The 16,019-nt window shown below is 41.3% G+C and overlaps 1 protein-coding gene and 1 long non-coding RNA gene across 4 annotated transcripts in view; one reads left to right on the forward strand and one right to left on the reverse strand.

Annotated features, from left to right (window-relative positions):
- LOC131690847 (methylcytosine dioxygenase TET-like) overlaps positions 1-16,019 on the reverse strand; it is a 574,639-nt gene that overhangs the window by 77,714 nt on the left and 480,906 nt on the right. The window lies entirely within an intron of this gene.
- On the forward strand, positions 12,845-14,216 carry LOC131690848 (uncharacterized). Of its 2 annotated transcripts, none has more exons than XR_009305639.1 (3): positions 12,845-13,548; positions 13,611-13,837; positions 13,903-14,216. It is a non-coding gene; the product is annotated as an uncharacterized LOC131690848 (long non-coding RNA). The 2 variants fall into 2 exon arrangements; XR_009305640.1 differs by having other exon boundaries at positions 13,611-13,788.

The following is a 16,019-nucleotide window of genomic DNA, read 5'->3' on the forward strand; positions in this document are numbered from 1 at the left end:
GTCCCCCGAGTGCACTGACGAGCAGATAGCGATTGTGAAATCGCAGTACCGGGGGATGACGAAGAACTACGGCAGGACGTCGTTGGTGCTGGACGACGAAAGTTACTTTCCACTCTCGAAGACCCACATGCCAGGAAATGACAGATACTATTCCAGCGACAAGTCGGCCACACTCCCCGAAGTAAAATGTAAGTTTAAGTATACATTTGAAAAAAAAGTTATACTGTACATCGCCATATCAGACAGAGGGATTTAAAAGCCATGGATCAAGCCGAGTGGTCTGGCCATCAAACAACAAGTGTACCAGGAGGACTGGCTTGAGAAAATGCTTCTGCCGTTCGTAAAGGAGCATCGTGTGGATGGGAAGTACGTCTTCTGGCCGGACAAGGTGTCTTCCCATTACGCCAAGAAGACGCGGGAGTATTTTGAGCATAAAAAGATACCGTACGTGCCGAAAGAAAGGAACCCGACCAACTTGCCCCACTGTTCTCCCATTGAGGTTTTTTTTCGGCTCCCTCAGTGCCCTAGTGTACAAAAACAATTGGCGGGCTAAGGATACGAAGCAGTTGACCACCAGGATGCGGAATTGTATCCGGAAGATAGACCCCATAAAAAGACCATGAATATGGTCCGCGCCAAATTTCACAACCATTAAAACACCATAAAATGGTCTGAAAAGCCCTTGAATGCACCAGAATATGGTTTTTATATGGGATAATCCGGACCATGGTGATGGTAATTTCATGGATTGAACTCATTAAAAACACTATCTAAACACCATACAAAGGGGATGAATTTGAACGATGAGCACGGAAGAACCATGGTCTTTTTGTTTGCTCGGGTTTACTACAGTGACTCCTATGTGTCGTTTGGACTTTGGATAGTTCACTGGTGATCTCACGCTTTCACTCAGCTGCATTTTGATGTAGTTTAAAATTATTTCTTAAAAAAAAAGTTTGAAATCCGGGTCAGTATGACTTATTTATAACTTTTATTTGTGCAAGAATATTAGAACATTTTGATTTCAATTGAGAATCGTTGCTTTACACGATGTAACCCGTCAGGGTAACAATTTAGCACTCGGTGGAAGTATACATATATTTGCGTACTCTTTCCGTAGAGTGCATTGTTTATGTCACATAATGCTCACCGCTGTTCCTTATGATCGTTCACTTTTTTTGGTAAATTTGTGAACGATTCTGTTCGTCTAGGCTTTTGTGAACGATTCTGTTGGTCTAGATAGATATTTCTGTATAAATAAGGTAGGGATTAGATAGACCATCGCTCTCCTTTTGCTGTTAAATTGTTGCTGGTTATGCTGCGCTAGGGCGATGGATGCTACGCGGTGAGGCGGTTTTGTAATATTTTTATTTCGATTAGGCAGAAAGTGGCAGATCACGGTTTAGAACAGACGTCTGGAAAATAGTCTTTTTTCGGGACAGTTTCCTGTCTGGTCCAACCAGTGAGGTGAAATACGCTCGTGCCACAGTTAAAATACCCGTCGAAAAGTACCAGGCCGTGGTCTGGGTACTTAATAACGAGTGGTGCTGGATCGCTAAAGTGGGCCAGCTAAGTGACACGAAGTTTTTATTGTAGAGGATACGCCGAACGAGCCTTGGTCTTCTCTGCAGTTAACAGCCAATGTGAGGGAAGTAGGTAGGACAACAGCTCCGCCTGGGAAGAACACTGTGGCGGCGTCTTCCGGGAGTTCTTGCAGGGAGCAAGGGAATCCGACGATATTTCTTCACCGTCGCTAGGGAGGTTCCGTTGTTGACCCGGTCGGTTGGAAGATACCACACGTTGCCAGCAGCAGCAGATCAACTATCATCGTGCAGGGCAGTAAAGGGTGAGTGGAAGTGGCTTCTAAAAGTAGGTAAATTTATATATTTGTTTTGTTTTCCTTATCTTTTGTTTATGTAAGAAAATCCGAACTTCTTGCAGAGGCTCCTAGGTCGCCCTGACAAATAGGGTCCACCGGGCAAATAAGAAGCCAAGTGGTGGGGAAACCCCTACTTACAACGAAAGAGGAAAAGTCAAGAAACATCAAATTGCTAGGTTAAAAAATTATAGCTTTTGGAATGTTTGTTTTTGGTCATTTTGGCCCAATCCCAGTCAAGAAGGGCTGTTGCTGGCTAACGAGGAGCGATTTGCCAACTTGGATGCGCTAATTGCCCTTTAAGGGGCAAATATTGGGCTTTCGCATATGCAACGTTTGGGCATTTTGCAACCGAAAATTCGTATTTGCCCTTTAAATCTTTTCAAATTGCTGTAACTTTTTTCCATTTGGTGTTTTCTATTGAAATTTTGGGTAAAATTAGTTCAATGTTGTGGGACATGATATAGATATCAAAGTAGGCAGAGGTACATACATTCATGTGTAATTGCATCAACCGGCAGTTACCCCTCATTTTGGAGTCAGATCGCCTTCGAGGGAAGATGTGTAATATACTACATCCGGATCTCTCACCGTGCCATTAGCAAGAGGTTGGGAATGGTCCAATCTTTGGATAGTCATGTTTTGAAACGGTGCAACTAACGTTGATTATCGATAGGAAGTAAAAAGTGACCAAAATGTATCTCCGTATAGTATGAAGGATCACAAGTGGGTAGTAGAAGATTTCAAGAATCCCAATAATTCAGTGAGAGGCGTGTCGAAAAAACTGCATTTAAGCAAAATGTTTGTGCAGGATGCAAAAAAAACGTAAAGCACTCACCCCGTACGACGACCAAAATACGCCGAATCGCGATGGACGTCAGAATGTAGTGAGAAAATCAGGTACGCGGGAGCTCTCCACTCAGCTGTTGACGAAATCGCATGGTCTCGTCATTGATGACGAGACTCACGTGAAAGTGGATTTACGGCAGTTTCCAGGGCTTCTTTTTTCATTGCTTGCCATAAATGACGATTCGCTTCCTGAAAACCTTCTGGTTTCTCGCATGCCCTCTGATACAACTCGTTCGAACAATCTACCGAGGTTTGAACGTAGCATTATTTCGCCGCCATCGCCAAGACTGCACAAACAAATTCACGCTGCGCTGCCATCACCGGGACGCCTGTTATGCCGCACTACGGAAGCCCCCGAGCGCTCCGATGTAGTCGTGCTACCAGCCAGCGACCAGTTTAGTCGTTCCGGCCCTGCTTTCGGAGGTCGTGAGGGAGTCTTCCCAACTCCCTTCTCAGGCGAGTATTTTGCTTTAAATGACGAGCCGCTTCCTGAAAACCTTCTGGTTTCCAGCTTGCCATCGGGTACATCCCGTCCTTGCAATTTGTCGGGACGCTTGGCACGTGGCGTCGATGGTTTGCGGTTGTATTTCCAAAACGTCAGAGGGCTAAGGACGAAAATCGAGGACTTGTACTTGGTTGATCTTGACGGCGACTACGACATTTTCGTTCTAACGGAAACTTGGCCTGATGATCGTATTACATCGATGCAGTTCTTCGGGGATTCTTACGCGGTTTATCGTGCGGATCGAGGTGCTCGTAACAGTATTCATGGTCGCGGCGGGGGAGTTTTAATTGCTGTTTCTTCCGCACTTGCCTGTGAGTTTGGTGTGGATAGTTCATCAAGCATTGAAGCAGTTTGGACGAAGATTACTACGCAAAAGAAGAACTACTTTATTGGAGCTGTTTACATTCCTCCAGAAAAACGACTTGATTGTTCTATTACGCAGTTCCACCTAGATTCCAAAGAGCGCGCTTCTTCTCACGCAGATACAAACGATGTGATGATAGTCCTTGGCGATTTCAACCATCCAGGACTCATGTGGGTTTCTTCTGGACGTGGGTACGCTTACCCTAACCCGTTATCCTCGACAACAAATCCTGCCAGCCGCTTACTTACTTCTTCACGGACTAAGTCAAGTAAGCACGGTTTCCAACCATCAATCTCGTTTTCTTGACCTTGTCTTCGTCAATAAGAATGCTTTGCCTGAGTGTTCTGTGAGTGAAGCTTCCAGTGTGATCGTTTCTTTGGACAACTATCATCCAGCTTTAGAAATATCCATTTCCACCATTAGTTCACCACTATAGGAAGAAGCTTTAGCTGTGAATCGTCATAATTTTCGCAAAACTGATCTAGTAGCTCTACGCCGCTCACTGTTGCTGATTTACTGGAGTGTACTACTTGATCAAGTGGATGTAGATGTTGCAGTTGATCTCTATAATCGGTTACTCTTTGACTGTGTTGAAAAATCTGTTCCAAATTATCAACCTCCTAAGAAACCTCCCTAGTCGAACGCAATGCTTCAGAATCTGAAACGCATCCGTGCCAAAGCTCTACGTGCGTACACAAATCGACGATGCCCTATTCTCAAGCACTTTTTCGCAATAGTCAGTAATGAGTACCGCTGTTATAATAAATTGCTGTATAAAGGATATGTGAACCGCATCCAACAAAACTTACGACGAAATTCGAAGGGCTTCTGGACTTTTGTTAATACGAAGAGGAAGGAAACGGGTCTTCCGTTTAGGATGGTCTACAATGGCGAAGTAGCGACTACGACGGCGACAAAGTGCTCCCTATTTGCCAGTTACTTCTCGAGTGTCTTCACTACTGATGCGCCAACTGCCATCGAGCTCGACAACGCGTCCCGTGATGTTCCCGTTGGTGCGGTGGATATGGATGTATTCACCATTTCAGAACAATCGGTTCTCTCTGCAAAAATACAAAAAACGAAATCGTCGTATGCTCCAGGACTAAGTGCTATGCCTTCAGCTGTTCTGAAAAAATGTTCGGATATTTTAGCGATTCCATTGACGCACCTTTTCAGCACGGATTCTTTCCCGGTCGATCGGTGGAGACGAACCTCCACATCTTTTTGTACGGAACAAATGTCCAAACAACTGCAGGTGGACACGATCTACACAGATCTTAAGGCTGCTTTCGACACTGTTAACCATGAGATACTGCTAACGAAGCTTGATAAACTTGGATGCACTGCCCGATTCTGCAGTTGGCTTCGATCATACCTTGCTCACCGTAAAGTTGTTGTTCAAATTGGTGACAATGAATCTGAGTCCTTTTCCAACCATTCTGGAGTTCCTCCAGGTTCGTGAATGGTGTGGCTTTCGTCTTAATGCGTGGAGGGAAACTGATCTTCGCCGACGACTTGAAAATATTTCTAATTATAAGGAAAGAAACCGATTGCCGTGAGCTACAGTATCTCGTTGATACCTTTTATAGTTGGTGTAAAAGAAACATGATGGTTCTTAGTGTTGCTAAATGCTTGGTTATCAGCTTTCATCGAACGAGAAACATGTTTATTTTCAACTACAATATCGCTGGAACTCAGCTGCAACGCGTTGATCATGTAAAAGATTCGGGCGTCATCCTTGATGAAAAGCTAACGTACACCCATCACTTCTCAGCGATCAAGCGATCATTGACAAAGCTAATCGTCTACTAGGTTTTATGTTCAAAATATCCAACGAATTCCGGGACCCTTTGTGCTTCAAAGTGTTGTATTGTTCACTGGTGCGCTCACAGTTGGAATTCGCAAACGTCGTCTGGTGCCCCTACCATGCAACTTGGAGCCAAAGAATTGAAGCCGTCCAGCGCAGATTCATAAGATATGCGTTACGTCAATTGCCCTGGAATGATCCGCTGAACTTGCCACCATACGAAGACCGTTGTCGATTACTAGGACTGCACACTTTAGAGGATCGTAGACACGCGTCGCAAGCCACCTTCGTATCTAAGCTTCTTCTCGCCGAATATGATGTTCCCGATCTCCTATCACAAATTAACCTCTACGCACCAACCCGTGTCCTTCGTCCTCGAACACTGCTGCAGACTGAAATGCGTAACACTAACTACGCTGCTAACAGCCCGATACTAGCAATGGTCCGTCGCTTCAACGATTTTACCGACATCTTCGACTTCGTCATTAGTTCTGCGCAGTTTAGAAATCGTTTGTTATCACTTTAGGTTAATTATTTGTAATTTAGTGCATTAAGACTCATTGTCAGATGGATGTAAATTGTTAAATACATACAATACATACATAAGTTTGACGTGCAGAAAATGTCTAAGTTTGCCAAAAATACACGATTTGGCAGGCAATTTGCTCATGTGGAAAGCGGAGCATCCTATTCGTGACAACTGGGACGGTTAATGTGCTGGTGTACTGGAAACAATGCCCCCAAAAGTGTCTACTTCCACTTCTGATGACTCACGATGGGCCTATGCGTTTCTGGCATTTAGCCTCGAAAGATATTCTGAGGCGGTACGAGGCTAAGGAGGTCAATTTAGTGCCAAAGGATGGCACTGACTATGGCTGTGAAATTGAATAAAACCAACATGTTAAATGTTTAATAATAGGTTTTATTTTATTCCCTGAAATTTTAAAAACGATCGGTTGAATGGGTGAATTTTGACGAAGCTTTTCCTGTGATGCAATTTGATTCCATGCACCCTTTATTACACAGAAAAAATCCTCGTAATGTTGTTTACGTCAAATGTAATTTTTAATTTTTCTAGATATGTAAAAATGAACATTTGGGACATTTAGACCCAATTTCAATTTATTTTATTCTTACTTTGGTAGTGCTATTTTTCTAGCTAGATCCAGTTTTTCGTGCACGCAAAAACAAAACTACACAAAAGCTGTGTGACGTAAATGCACCATCGATCGCTGTCCGTCCGCACTCACACAAAATCCACGAAGAAAGTGTAGCTAGTGCCCTTTCCAACGACCTTTTCTTCGCCGGCACGAAGATAGCTGAACGTAACAATATCGATTTCTCGCGGTGAAAAATGGAACGCGATAATGGCAATCCCCCGGCTCCTCGCTCGCAATCACGCACCGTGGTGCCCAAGAGGACTGCCGGAATCCAAGAGTAAGTGCTAAACCACTTACACCACCCACACAGATACCGCAGTATTCCGGAACGGCGTGCTCCCCCCCCATGTGCTGCCCAGCCAGCAGCGTTCCGCTCCAGGAACATGAGCCGTAAGCGAACGAAAATGATTATAAATGACTCGTAATATATATTTAATCGATACTAATTTGCAATTAAATTACATATCAAAAGTATTTCCCACTGGCAAAAGTGTGTGTAGATGTGTGGGTGCGGTCGTCTTGCTTTCCATACCCTCCCGTCGCCCAAATGGATCTATCCACCGTGGAGAAGAAACACTCATAATCACATTCAAATCTCATCATCATCAGCAGCAGCTAGCATATAGTGTGGAGCAGAACTGACTATAGAGGGCGAACGAGACATTCCGGGAACAAATTGCACGCCATGTCGTCATAATAATAAGTACGAAAGCAATTAGGATTAAATTTATGCGTTCCTCTCAACCCGAAAAACACGATTGCCTTTGGAACGTTTTGAACTTTCACCTGTGTCTTGTCCTTGTACTGTAACAGTGATAGGCCGTCATTGCTTCAGTAACTTTTGAATTCCCTGTAGGCTTGCTCTGATGCAGCAAAATATCACCCGGTCAACTGAGATTAGAAAACGTTTAAAAATACACTCCCACTCTCCTCTAAAAGACTGACTTCTCGGATTTGTTTTTCTCTAAATGCCTAAATTCCCTCTAGTGTATAGCTTTGCAAATTTCCCCGGTAAACGATTTACTTTTATCCAAATTCAACCGTCATCGGATAGGACTATGAATCAAGAGACTGCCTGGAATCCGTCAGCGTGATGAACGGTGCAATTAACCTAAAGGCAAAATATATCTTTCCATTCCAGTGCGCCCGCCTTGTGGGAAGGTGGTTGCGGCTCGGAAAGGGCAGCCAGGTATCTGATTACCCAGAACACCGCAATCCACAGCAAACCGAACGTCGCACGTCGAGACGAGCTGAAGATACCACGATGCCAGTCTGCCGGCGAAAGCAGGGGAAAAATTTGAGGAATTTTTACGTTTCGTTCTTGTATTCTCCTTCCTTCGAGCATCAGAAGCTCCCCTGCCGACGTAGGGGAATTATGGTTAAAACCGACACCTTAAGCTTAACAATTTTTGTAAGTTGCCACAAAACCAATAAAATTATAGTTTTTATGCAGAATTCTTCTTCAGAAAATTCTTAACAAGACTTAATTTTTTCAGCGCTTCAAAAATTAATTTCATTAAAAATTATTGGTTGTAAAACTTGGAAAACAAAGTGACTTTTTGTAGGCACTGCGGGAAAAACCGACACCCCATAGGGGTAAAATCGACACCCCCTTTAATTTATTTTCTCTCCACTTTATTAAAATCTTTATCTTTATTAAAAATGAGGTATATGCGTGATTAATAAAGTGTGAGTATGTATGATGCAAATATGCGCTTTTTATTGCTTCATCATGTAGTGAGGGGAAGAAAGTTCGAAAGCGTAGTACTATAAATAAGAGTATTATGTGCTATAGGATTATTTATTGATATGAGTATTTCCAAAGAATCTTTGCGCACATCATTGCAACCTCCAGTGTCATTTTACTTCGTAAGAGAAGATTTGCAAGCGTTCTATGTTCTGCTAATTGGATTCATTCACTTATAAGTGACACACACACTTCTTAGTAAAACTATCTTTTTCAGATTTGATTTTTCGGACTCTGATCATCTATTGGGGTATACATAATATCATTGTCTCATTGTGATAAAGTTCGTCTATGACAAACCAAGAGAACACTATAAATTCGGTTTGATGAGCTTTTTGCAGAAATAGCAAAAGCTTCGATAGAATCAGATAAGCAAAAATTCCAATTTTTGATTTTTAAAGAGATTTACAAGAAATAAACACCATAAAAGTATTTCTGTATATTTCTGCTAATACTATAGTGTTCTAATAGGCTAATTGAAGTGTCACAAAGATCTCCAGTATTTTGAAATGAATTGCAAGTATACACAACCATCTAAACAGCGTGTCGGTTTTACCCTAATCACAGGATGTCGGTTTTACCCCAACAGCGCACATTTTTTTATAAAAGCAATTAAAAATATTGAATTTCTCAAACTCGTCTTCAATACACCTAGTTGATCACAGGACAGGCCGATAATAAGAGGTACTGAAAAATGTAAGGATTTGAAAAGCTTTTGTTCGGTTAAAACCTTAAAATCTACCAACGAAATTTTACATCCAGACGAGTATGAACGCTGCTGTCGTATGTTTTGTTTATTTGTTTGACATTCGGCGTACTAACGTAAATCCAATTTTTCTTCAAATGCTCTAAATAAACGTACTAATAATAATGTATCATTATGAAATGAATAAAAATTTGATTTCTAGGAAATGTTGTGAGGTGTCGGTTTTACCCACAGTGTCGGTTTTTCCCACAATTCCCCTACTTACTTGTGCGTAAAAACTTATTTCGCCACTGTGTCTGTCGTCGGTCCACCGGGATCGACCGTTTAGTGAATGAAAGCGATTCGCTTGACCCAACAGGTTTGCTGCAGTCACTTTCATCTTTCTCCCACTGATATTGTGCTCTGTGCTGCGCTGTACGACCTACCCTCGGGCTCTTTAGGTTGCCAATCCCAACCGTGTCCTACTTACGGGCCCGAACAGAATCGAAAAGTTTCAGACCTGTCGGGACAGCGTAGCGCTTCGTTCGCTGCAGAAAGCGCAATCCATGGCTAATAAGCAGGCTTTGCCGCGTCGCCAGAGGAAGCAGTATTCTGTTTCGGTCTCTACGATTCCGCCTGCTAGGATGACAAATAAATATTCGAACTTGTTTTGCTGACGCTTAAAAATAGCTTCTCACTCCTATTTGATTTTTCGCGACGGAATCTCACCGAACTGAACCAACCAACCAGCGAAAGCAGGTTTGATCGATAGAAACCATCAGTGGGGGCACAAAACTAGCGCGCTCCTGACGGCAGCATCGTTCCCACCGAAGGGTTCCACACCTGGGTTAGGAAAAAGTTTCTGCAACAGCACCACCTTTCCGAATTAAATTAAGGAAACTTCCGGGAACGAATTTGTGTCAACATTCGTCCCCGATGGGTATAAATAGCTGGTCGTTCTTCGAGGTTGTACTTTTGATTTAGGTCGCATTCGTTGTTCGGTAATTAATTTCTAATTTATTGCCTGTTGGCAGCAGTTCTGACATTTACTACATGATGAGTGAGAGATATGAAAAAATGGTAAGCCTGAAAAGTTCTTAAACGATTTTTTTATGACAGTTCAATTTTTAGTGTATATTACAGTTACTATATTCATAGTTACCCAGTGAGCAAATTTTTTGGCAAGGACCGCTCTGCTAGATTTCTGTAAGTCTTGGTTTGGCAGCCCTGTCAGATTTCTGCGCGTATTAGTTGAGCTAGGGCGAACTCGGTTTCGCTCGCGTTTTCTGACAAATTTTGACAGGAACCGAGCAAAACCCTGGCATAACTCGGACATAAACTGTGCAAAGATCCTGGCAATTCCTACCTGGTAGAATTTAGCACGAGCAAAACATCTGACAAAGATGTGGCAGGAAGCGTGCAGAGATCTTGGCCGTACATTTCTGGCTCGATTCTGGATAAAAGTGAGCAGCATCTGTTGGTTTAACCGCTTCTGTCAGAAACGGTTGTTGCTTTTGAGCGAATTCGTTGCCAGAATTCTCACACAAATCGTGCAAAATGCTCGCAGAAACTCTGCCAGCATCAATTTCGTTTTGCTCAACTTTTGCTAACTTTCCGCTTGCCACGCTGACCGGGTAGGCGGAGACTTTTATCGATACAGCAGGCTTTTATACACACTCAAATTATATTAATAAAATCTCTTAATTATCCCGAAAACCATATCTCCAAGATAAATCAGCATTGAAATCAGATATGCAAATTGCATTTGTTCTTAGGGGCAATTAGCAAAGGCGAGTAAAGTAAAACTTCAAAATATCCAATTTGCCTGACAATATTCGTTCGGCTTTTTTGACTGGGTATGGACTCTCCCCATAATAGGAATACTTACCAGCATTCCCAATGCAAGAGTCATCCTCATGATTCTCTGCGCAAGCATGCGCCTAGTACGACCAGCCGAATAAGAATAAGACGGAATTAAACGCAAACGCAGTCCCGCTAAAGGTCACATACAAGCTGGAAGGGATACTCAATTTTGCCTAGCTCAGAGCGATTGCCATTTAAAATCTTTGCTCATTGGAGCTAACCTAGTGCTTAGGTATAGTCATAACACATGACAAACTCGAATCGATGACAACACCGTTGATCTAAACTGTATGAGCGGACACGTAAACGCGGCAGTCCTTCACAAAAGACTTGTCGCCACAAACGTCATTTGCTTGCTTGGGTCAGAATATCACAATTCTTAGCTTATCTGCGCTAACTTTCGAGATATCTGTTGGGTAGGTTTTCTGCTATTTTGGTTACCATTAGTATAGCTGTATTATGTTTAGTTGAGCATTTTTGTTGTAAAGTGCATGATAATTAAAAAAATAGATGCTGAATAAATATTTTCGAAATTATTATATTGGCTTTATAGCAAGTGGTCCCGCCTTAGTTTATCGGGTGGAGTTTCTTCTTGTCATCGGTTTTTGGTTCTTTTTGTTTTATAGTTGATGATTTATTGAAATAGTTGATGTTGTGGTTTTCTTCCACGTCAAAGAAAAGACGAAAATAAAAACACTGACACAACGATATTTGACTGTGTCCGAAATATGAAAGATTCGCCCTAGAAAGCCCTCCTTGGTAACGAGTCTAAAACAAACAAATGCCATTACCAGCGACAACCCTTTTTCGAAGGCTTACCGTGTGTAAGTACCTACAAAAGAAGTTGAGATCGATGGAGTGGTCACCAAGACGGGCTTGGTTTGCACGAATCTGCTGAAACACGGGGTTGGCTGTTTCGAGGACCTATTACTTCAACCAGTGAAGCCTGTAAACGATTGTATTCAGCATCAGTCACAGCTAGAGGAATAAATGCCTATGTCAGCTCAAACTCACAAACTTTATTTAACTATCTCCTCGTTGACAAGGTTTATCTACATCTGCTCGCCGTTTTTGATCCACGGGTCGGATTATTGACAAATAAGTGGGCAACACAGCGCTCTGTATGCGGTGAAATTTGCAGTGAGAATTTTAGAAAATTAAGTAAAAATATGTTAATAAAATAGAACATTTGAACGTACTAAATTGTATTTCACAATCTCCATTTTTTAAGCAGTGTTATTCTGAGCATGATCGTGAGCAGTACAATGTTCCTGATGTGAAAAAAAACTGGGAAAATCCTTTTTTTCTCAATAAGTATTTCAGTTTGCTAACAGAAAGCCGAATCTGGCATCACTTGAAAACAAATTGTCAAACGAAATTCATCCGGCTCATTTTGTGGGGCTATTTCGGTTTGCAAAACCTAATAGAAAGAGACTCTCATTAATATATAGGACTATTTAAGGTGAAGATATGTGGAAGCCAGCTACGCACGCCTGTTGTTAGGCACCAACGCGCTTGTTTACATTGCGAAAAAATGAAATTCGAAGTGAAAATTCAAACGCACAAATGGGAGTTTTCGGACATTTTCCTTCGGTCATCTGCACATTGGCAGAAAATTTGAAGTTTTGTTGCTAAACAATTAAAGTTTCGCGGGTGTTTTTGCAGTGGTGTGTGATTAAAGTGCATTTGAAAAAATGCACTGAAAATGAGAAGAAGAAAAATAAGAGTGTTTCGAAAAGAAACCCCAAGGGAAGAGGGATGCTATTTTCGCACGAAATAAGAGCTACGGATGGAATTCCGTCAAAAACTCTTGTTGATTGTATAGGAAAATGTTCTAGCTTCTTCAAGTAGCAGTTTCGTGGTACACCGGCAAGGTTAGTGTATGGAAAAACGTATTTTTACATTTGCTCATGTCAGATACATGGTTAGGCAGGAGAGAGAGGGGGTGTGTGGAGCAATGTTGTGGCTCTTTTGTATAATGTCCTTAAATAAGTTAGCCAGTAATGGTGCGGGCCTAACTAAAGAGATTACAACTTTTAGAGGTCGCATGCCACTGTTAACACTGATAATTTATCATCTCGCTTTTACATATGCTAGGCCCATTAGTTTGACACATATTGCTCCGGGTACACACATGTCAAAGTAACGGGATACAATATGCTAGAGCGAGACCCCATGTTTCAGTCCGTGAATGCATGGAGACAGTAGCGCTTAGTTTCGTCTAGTCAACGACACGACGTACCACTTAATGAAACATCCTGAACAAAAAGTGATCGAGTTTTTTACCGACAGTTATCAGCACATTGAGTGGCCCCTCGATGCGAACTAAAAATAATTTTTCCACCAACACTTCTTTGTTTATTTTATTTTTGGTTGCTGTATAGCAACCATGTTATTTTTCTGCTTTTTCGTTCAATTACGTTTGTTGCCTGACAATAGCCGGAAAATATATCCTGCCGGGTGATCTTTTGGCCGCCGCTTCGCTATCCGATTTGTTCGATATACCGTTTGTGACAGAATCTCCATCCGTTGCTTCGGTAGTCCATTCGTTCTTCGGATCGTTTGACATGGTCATCGGAGAGAAACTCAAACAGTTGCCATTTGTACTTGTGCTGCTGTTTAGCTAGTTTTGACTACATGACACCGATTGTATGCCAGGAGATCAATGTGGCCGTAAAACAGGCTTGAAAAGGTGAGTAATGCTGCTGCAGGAAGATAGCGGAATAAAATCCTACATCGCTTATTAATTTGCAGAAGCTGCTGCCAAGCATTTGTCTCAATGTGGCACCAAAGGTACGCTACTAGGCGCTGACCTACGATCGCAATTTTAACGATGCCAATTGGATGTCGTTCCTGAGAAGTCCCAAGTTCGATAGCCTGTATCTGACTATCGATACAAATCACATCCTATCAATAATTTCGTGTGAACAAGGTAAACTTTCGTAGCAAGTGAAGGGAAATTCGTGAATTCCGTTCCAATTGTGAGCAAAAAAATTCAGTATCACAAAACTCACATCCGTTCTTTTGTAATATTTCTCATTTTCAGCAATTCGCACATCTCCATTCTCGAAATAATGAAAGATAGGGGCTTAAACAATCATCTTCAACCGAATATAGGAATATAAATCAAGACAGTTCTAATTGCAATTGGTTTCTGAAAGCTGAACCAAATTACCTTCCAGTCATGCTGAATTCGCGACGAAGGCATTGAAATTTTATTGCATATTTTTTACACGGATTTCTATCCGAACGAACAGAAAGCTGCTGAGGCCCTGGAGTGGTGCAGTCTCTCCTAAAAAGGGGAGCTCCACTTGTCGTTCATGAGGTTGTGTTTAATGCATGTGAATAAGTTTTTGTAATACATCCAATCATTAGCTATAGTAATAAACATGCATCATTGACACTTCTAACTAAAAGTAATTGAAAACTTACATCGTCATTTCCTTTCTTAAACTTTTAACAACATTTGACTAATTTTTGGTTATAGCCAGAGCAACTTTTTCTTATCGTATATCAATTTATTGTCCAGGCAAACCTCACGGATTCTTCGCGAAGTGTTGAAGGGCACATTCTCTGCCCATAATCGCAAGTCAATCCCATGTTCTATGGGATTCCCTATCCACATGGGACTGACTTGCGATTATAGGCAGTTCTGTTTCTGCAATATATTTGGTTCTATTCGTTGCTATAGTTCATGTTGCTCGTAGTCGAGCTTTTTATGCCAATGTATAAAGACACGTAAGCGAAGGAGACGAACGTTTAAATGGTAAAAGTTAAGCCTTGAAAACCATTGGGAGACAACGGCTGGAATAAAGAGTGTTTGATTCAAAATCAGTTTCAAACCTAAATCCGAAATTAATCCGACACTTGATAGTCAACTCATTTGCATACTTTTTGCGTCATTCCTGATTGAGTTTGGTTTATTTGGTATTATCACTTGGAAGGTATTTGATTAATAAATTGAAAAATGCTATTGCTATAATTTGTAGTTGTCTGAAATATATCAAATTGAAGTAATTTTAGATCTAACCATTCTTCCCTCTGGACTTTGGTTAGAAAATGCCAAAAATCAATGCTCAATTAATGCATTGTACTGCTTGCCTGGAAACGACAAAACTGATGGTAAATAACCACATACATCAAAAACAAATTGTTACATGAACGGCGAATTCGGACTATAATCCCAAAAGAAATTTACAAACCGGAATCAGATCTAATTAGGAAACCATTTTGCCACGCAGTAGATTTCGGTGAATTCGGAATATCCTGACGTCAAATCTCAAAACTTAACCTACAACGTGTCAAACAAAATCTATGGACCAGAACTAATTTAGAGACTATTTTGGTCACATTAACCAGTTTTGGAAAATTCAGGGAGCTTGCTGGAATGAATGCAACGGACACAAATTTACGGAGCTTACTAGAATCAACGGAGGGGCACGATAACGTCCGCGGTATAAGACGACTGTAGTCCTAGCTTATGCTATCGATTTATTTTGTTTATTTATTTTCTCCTGCGTAACTAGGATTGCGGTTACTATAGAACGATTTGGAAAAAATAACAGTTTAGTCAATGTTGCTAGTTTTATACATATTCAAACCAAATGTCAAATTTGACTTTTCCAGTTACCTGATTCACTGAGGGGTAGTCATATTTGAGATACAGTTTTTAAATTCAAGTGTCTAGTCGTGTCGTTGCTTATATTCTTAAGAGAAAATGGAAATAAATGAATCCGAGAACCAAACAGGCTAAACTGTCAAAGTGAAAAATGATAAGAGTGCCAGTTATATCATCGTTATTTTCAAAAGAATATGAGATTTTCAATAAACGAGTTGACGAGGAAAAATTCGACGTTTACACAGATGCTGATTATTGACCAAATAATGCATTCCTAACATTGTACAATCACAAGACCACTACCACTTTTGATAAGCAGTGGATTTAAAGGGTGAAGTAGATTGTGGCAACCGATTGCGCGTTAACGTCTACTAACGTCACAAACTGAAACTTAGCGCAATATCCCTAAGAAAAAGCGTTCAAAACATTTATCGCCAGTTTCCAGTAGGTATATTGAGTAACGCTCCGATGCGGACCAAAAAATAATTTCTCCAGCAACTTTTCTTTGTTAATTTCATTTGTAGTTACTGTTACTGTAAGCAACC

The sequence above is a fragment of the Topomyia yanbarensis genome, chromosome 3, assembly GCF_030247195.1.
Source record: "Topomyia yanbarensis strain Yona2022 chromosome 3, ASM3024719v1, whole genome shotgun sequence".
Classification (NCBI taxonomy): Eukaryota; Metazoa; Arthropoda; class Insecta; order Diptera; family Culicidae; genus Topomyia; species Topomyia yanbarensis.